The sequence below is a fragment of the Choloepus didactylus genome, chromosome 3, assembly GCF_015220235.1.
Source record: "Choloepus didactylus isolate mChoDid1 chromosome 3, mChoDid1.pri, whole genome shotgun sequence".
NCBI classification, from domain to species: Eukaryota; Metazoa; Chordata; class Mammalia; order Pilosa; family Megalonychidae; genus Choloepus; species Choloepus didactylus.
In genome coordinates, this window is record NC_051309.1 from 219,408,184 (window position 1) to 219,414,365 (window position 6,182).

Below are 6,182 nucleotides of genomic sequence, written 5' to 3' on the forward strand. Positions count from 1 at the left end.
CCTACAATCACACTGAGTACAGATAATTCAATCACTGTGCCTTAATCATTAAGATAGGGTCTGACCTTAATAGAAGATGTTCCATAAATGTCCATTGAGTTTTTCAAAAGATATTAATCAATAATTGAATGAATTGCCAATTCAAGCCACAAATTTCCCCAGAGTCCAAAACTTGTGTATCAAACAGCTTATTCCATCTCTCTCTCAAAAGAATCTTAATGTTAGTATACCCCTAAAAAACTATTTCATACACTCAACACCACAAACTTGATTATCTGCCAGACTTTCTCTTCTCAGTTTTCTTTGTTACTCAAAATAAAAACCTAGGGGTTGTTTTTTTATTTCTTGCTTTCTTATACATCACATATTTACTATGTTAAGCATGTTCCATCAACTCTACCTCCAAAATATATCCTGACTACAGCCATTGCTACCACTCTCCGTCATGCAATCTTCACTCCCCATCTGGATGACAGGAGAAGCAGCTACTGGTACCCCTTGCTACCTAACCTACAATTGAAACTCTACATACAGAGAGACCTTTTATAAAACACCTCTCAGGTCATGATCTTCCACTGCTCAAACCACTCTGGTGCTTTCATACCACATTTAAAGTAATATATGAGCCCTTTATCCTTGTCTGATAGTACCTACACAATCTGCCACTCCCCTCTCTTTACTTCTCTGACCTTACATTGTATCACTTTCCCCTTGTCCAGAGAACTCCAGTCACACGTGTTCTCATCTTATGGCCTCTGGACCATAAGACAGTCCTGTTCCCTTTACCTGAAATGTGCTTTTCCAGATCACTGCTTGGCTGGGCACTTCTTTTCATTCAAGTCTTACTTTAAGTGCCATGTTTTCAGAGATGTCCTCCCTGACCACTTGATATAAAAGAATCCTCAAGTCACTTTCACATAAGCCCATTTTATTTTAATTAAACCACTTCGATACCTGATACATTTTCTTTTTTTATAATTTATGCACCACCTCCACAAAAATGCTGGTTCTGTGAAAATAGATATGTAGGCTATCTTTTTAAAGTACATTCATGTGTTTTTAAATACACATAATAGGCACTCAATGTTTTGAGTGAAAGAATTATTTCCATCATTGTGGGTGCAAGGCTATTAAATATGGTTGCAACTTGCACAACCACTCAACTCTCCACAGGAGGCAGCTTACCAAGGTAGAGTACACCAGACACATACTTGTCCTCTGAACATGATTTTAATCTTCATAGGAGTTATAAAGCTAAAAGGGGTGAGTGGAAAGTTTATAGTTAAATCATTTCTCCCATATGCTCAAAATTACAGGATGTATTACCCTGGCAAAAGCCTCGATCACTCTCACATTAGAAATGTAGCAAGGAATATATCCACAGAAGGCTGGGTGAGGGATAAGTGGTTGATTTATTCAGTAAGATAATATAATTACACTAATTATTGTCTTATAATAAATTAGTAGCAATCAAATTTTATAATGAAAATGTTCAGTGTTTTTGGCCTGGAAACCAGAAATGCATTGAGCAATCTATAAAACAGACATTAAAGAGTATTTTTTCTGAAAGCTTACCTGACTAATGTTGGCATAGGAAGAAATTCATCATTAAAATTACTATGAATTACTCAAATCATAGAATGTGACCTCAACTCTAAAACAAACTTTCAGAACTCTAAAACAGATTAAATTCCATTAGTCATACCCCATCCATATTCAAAAGGAGGAGATATTTAGTGGATTAGGAGCTTGAGATCCATGGCATAGGCACAGGAGATTTTCCATGAGAAATATATTAGAGATACATGTCAGCCAAAACGAAACTGACCTCAATTGTCATTTGGTAGCATTTCCTAGAGAAAGGTATCCACTGATTTTGTGTTAGGCAATTGCTACCTGCATAATTATAAATGTCAATTAAATTATACAAGCCTTCATTTCTACTTCTTTAACAGAAAAAAACAAGAATAACATCTTGCCTTACCTGTCCCATATTACAGTTTGGGCCATTAAATTAAAAAATTAAAAAAAAAGACATAATATAACATTGCAAGTTGTACCACATTGTTAAAAGTGAACTATGAATTAGGCATTGAGCACTCAAATGCACAGTAATATTCCACCCCACTAACATTTTTTGTTTTCACAGAACAAATTACAATGGAAATCCAATAAAATTAAATGTATTAAGGGATATATTAATAGTAAGTTTGCACTTGCTAACTTTCTCCTTTTATACCCCAGGAATACTGAGGCCCTAGGATCAAAGAGCTGTGTGAATTTTGCTGAATGGGTTAACACAACAGACCTCTAGGTTATAAGCCTTCAGACCCCATGTTCCAATTTACAGAGTACTGTATAATGTAAGGATTCCTTCCTGCTCCTTAATGGGTCTCTAGCCATAAGGTCATATCTGTCCCATGGCCTTGTGCTTCTCTCCTCCCCATTTCTCCTCCATGTGGCATTTCAGTTGCTGCATCGAAGTCTCTAGAGGACTGAGCATCAGCAGTCACAGCTGGCAGGAGTGATTTCTTTAAAGCATTTCAGGGTGAAAGGTGCTTCATCTACCTACAATGCTATCATTATCAGTCATCTCAGCAAAATCAGAACTGAGCCTCGTTCCAGGGTGACAGCAGCTGCAAACTGCTGATATCCTCTTGATATGGATTTTTTGATTGTTAACCTAGAATAAAATGTATACCGCTTTGATAAAAAAATGCATGCAGAAAAGCTTCTTATTTGAAGAATTAAAAGTGAAATCTGGTTTTGTTCTAATTTCCTTCTGTCCTGTATTTACAGCAGGAGTACAGACTTACTTTCATTATCTTTTCACACAGGGCAGTGGGATTTGATATTAAACAAAAGAAGGGATTTACTTCAAATATCTAGGCCTAAGCCAAGGAACCAGGGTTATAATCAGTGACATACAAATTCCATTTTGTTAGATGAGATGCAACTCTAGATATTTTTTCCTTAATTGACCAAGTGACTGCAGAAAAGTTCATTTACTGTAATCAATATTACTTTACATTGCACCTCCATCAAAAAGTACTTTCCATGGTCAATAGCAATTAGACAGATGGACATAAATGGCAGCATTGATGGGGATGGAACCCAAGATTTATACCTCTCACTCTTCTCAAAAAAAATATATGCCAGGGCAACAGCTAATTGCATGATATTGAATTTTCAGCCCTGCAGAGAAGGCTAAGCATGAGCTTTGGCATAAAGTCAGAAATATCACAGGTTAGGAAGCTGAAATTAAAAATCTCTGTGACCCTTTCTCTCTGATGTCTTTTTAAGTTAACCAAGATCTAATAAACACCAGGACAAACATTGAAACAGAATAACCGCAAAGGACCTAAATGGTATATAAAGTGGTGCCTTGTAGGAATTTTAAAAGAAATGGAATATATCCAAATTTTCCAGTCAATTGCTAAAGTTGACTTCCTCTATCCTAATGGAATAAATCTAGTGCCCCTAGACATCCGCCCATATTACTTACACTTCACTGCTGAAACAGCCCAGAGACAGATCTCTATTATGAGAATATGGGTTCAAAGTTCTACTGCTGCTGCCCATAATGAGTTTTGTTTTGTATCCCGAGGAGCTACTGAACACCTAGTGGGAGCTATAGAAGATGAACTACAGAAAGCAGAATAATAGCAAATTAGATGAAAACTTTCTGAGTTTAATTTGGGAAAAATACCTGAATTATATTTCTAGCCACAACTCGGGACTTTACTTGGTGTCTGCACATATGAACTGGCTATGAACTACTTGGTGAACAGGACCAATGAAGAGGTGGTTCAGAAAATGACTGGGCTGAAAATTCCTGTTCCAGTTTGCTAATGCTGTCATTATGCAAAATACCAGGAATGGATTGGCTTATATAAAGAGGGTTTACATGGTTACACATTGACAGTCTGAAGGCCATGAAAATGTCCAAATTAAGGCATCAGCACGAGTATACCTTCACTGAAGGAAGACCAGTGGTGTCTGGAAAACCTCTGTTAGATCAGAAGTCACGTGGCTGGCATCTGCTGATCCAGGTTGTGTTCCAGCTCCTCTCTCAGTTCCTGTTCATTCTTCACAATGTTGCTCTTGGGCATTTTGTCCTCTCTTAACTTCTCTGGAGTGAACTCTAGGCTAGCATTTCCAAAGCGTCAACAAAAGTCTGCTTTCAATGGCCATCCCCAAAATGTCCCTCTTGGCCATGTGTGGGCCTGCATGGCTCTTTTTAAAGGACTCCAGTAAACTAATCAAGGCCCATGCTGAATGGATGGGGCCACACCTCCATGGAAATAATCTAATCAAAAGTATTACCCACAGTTGGGTGGGTTACATCTCCTTGGAAACAACCTAATCCAAAGATTCCAACCTAATCAACACTAATATGTCTGCCCCTACAAGACTGCATTAAGGAACATGCTGTTTTGGGGGACATAATACATCCAAACCGGCACAGTGCCCCTCTCTTACTCCTGGAGTAATGACACTCTAAATGTCCCAAACTGGGAGGACAGAGCTCCAGTCTCTACCAACTATTGAGAGAAAGGATATGTTACTCTTGTCAAAAAACAGAGTCAGTGTGGTTCCTTTTGGGCTATTTTAGCTGTATAGGTGCCTTGCAAGGCCAACTCAAGAAAATTGGCAAACTCTTAAATCAGAATCCCCAGAACATGTGAAGTGCATGTCTGAGAATGATGACTGAAGAGAAGGCTACATGACCAACCCCTTCCAGTATGGCCAGAAGAACTGGGGCATTGACTGAAAATTCTGCCCTTATGTGGGACAGGATGAATGTTAAATGTGCAACCTAACAAGGAACACAGCTGAGTGGAGTGGGTACAGAGAGATCCTTGAGGAATGAGAAAGCCCTGAAGAGGGCAGTGGCTAGAGTAAGACCCTTCATGTGGCTATTTTTGCAAGCATAATCTCTTTCCAGATATATAGCAAAAGTATGTGTTATAATGAAAACTACATTAGAGATACTCTGAAACATGCAGTTTTGGCAATGGGATATGGGATCCAGAAGGGAAATAAGCAAAGGATAATTAAGAGAACTGGGGAGAAAATTAGGGAAACAAAGGCTATAACTTCATGGTCCAGAATCAGAACAATGTGTGTGGCTTTGACAACCTGGCCAAATTCCCTGAGATATGACTCCATCCAGTCAATCCCATCCCACTCTTCCATTCCTCCCGTGATGGTGTGAGGTACTGATGTGCTTTGAAGGGAGTTGATATGCCTTCCTTGAAACATATGTGGTGTTATGGATGTTGTCTGTTTAGTTTCTCCATTTGCTTATGCTTCATGTGGCACTCATACCATTTTACTTTTTTACCAGAGGCCTTTATTTTTCACTGTGGCCACAACAGGAATTTTCCTGATGTCTATGCACTCTTAAGCTAAGAGATGTGACCACAGTCTGCCCTGACTCTGTGGTCTTGGGTCTAAGACTGTGCAGATAGTTATTGCCTAGAGATCTTCAAATAGGCTACATTCTCATTCACTGAGTCCAGTTAGCTGTAATGACCCTAGAGGACTAAACTGGCCTGACTGCTCAGTCTCCAAGCTCATGTCTTCTATATAACCAAGGTAGAAATTTCTATGCTTTCTACCCCAATGCATAAATCTATTCATAAATCTTTGATGCAAGTTTCCATGATACCAGAAATGTGTTTGTCTTCCTTTCTTTTCATTTTAAGGAAATAAACCAAGTATTTATCTCTTGTCTTCAATTATTAACAAAAAGAAAAAGAAAAAGAAAAAGAATAATTTCACCACAAGACCTTGATTTAGAGTTGTCTTTGGTTTTAAATGGAGAGCTATGATTGATGAATGGTTGGATGGTAATTTAAAAAAAAAAAAAAAAGACTAATCATAGCAAAGGCATACTAAAGCTAAGTAATGAGAAATAATGAGGGAGCACCTGTAAAGAATTCAATAGCTTTCCTGAATAGACATAGGAAGGTATTTGCTTTTGCCAAATACTCATCCATCAAACACTTCTAAACTTGTGATTGGTTTGTGATTGGTTTTCTGAATTTTCTCTGGTGCTTTTTTTAAACATATATTTTGGATGTTTGAGACTAAGATTTTCAGGGGAAGATGCAGTAATCCAGAATGAAAGTTCACTAAGTGCTGTAAAAATCAAGAGAGGATGAGTTAAGCCAAAC

General features: G+C 38.0%; 1 pseudogene; it reads left to right on the forward strand.

The window, feature by feature from the left end:
- The window catches only part of LOC119530649, a 173,873-nt pseudogene extending 168,707 nt beyond the window's left edge, over positions 1 to 5,166 (forward strand).
- The last annotated feature ends 1,016 nt before the right edge of the window (positions 5,167 to 6,182 follow it).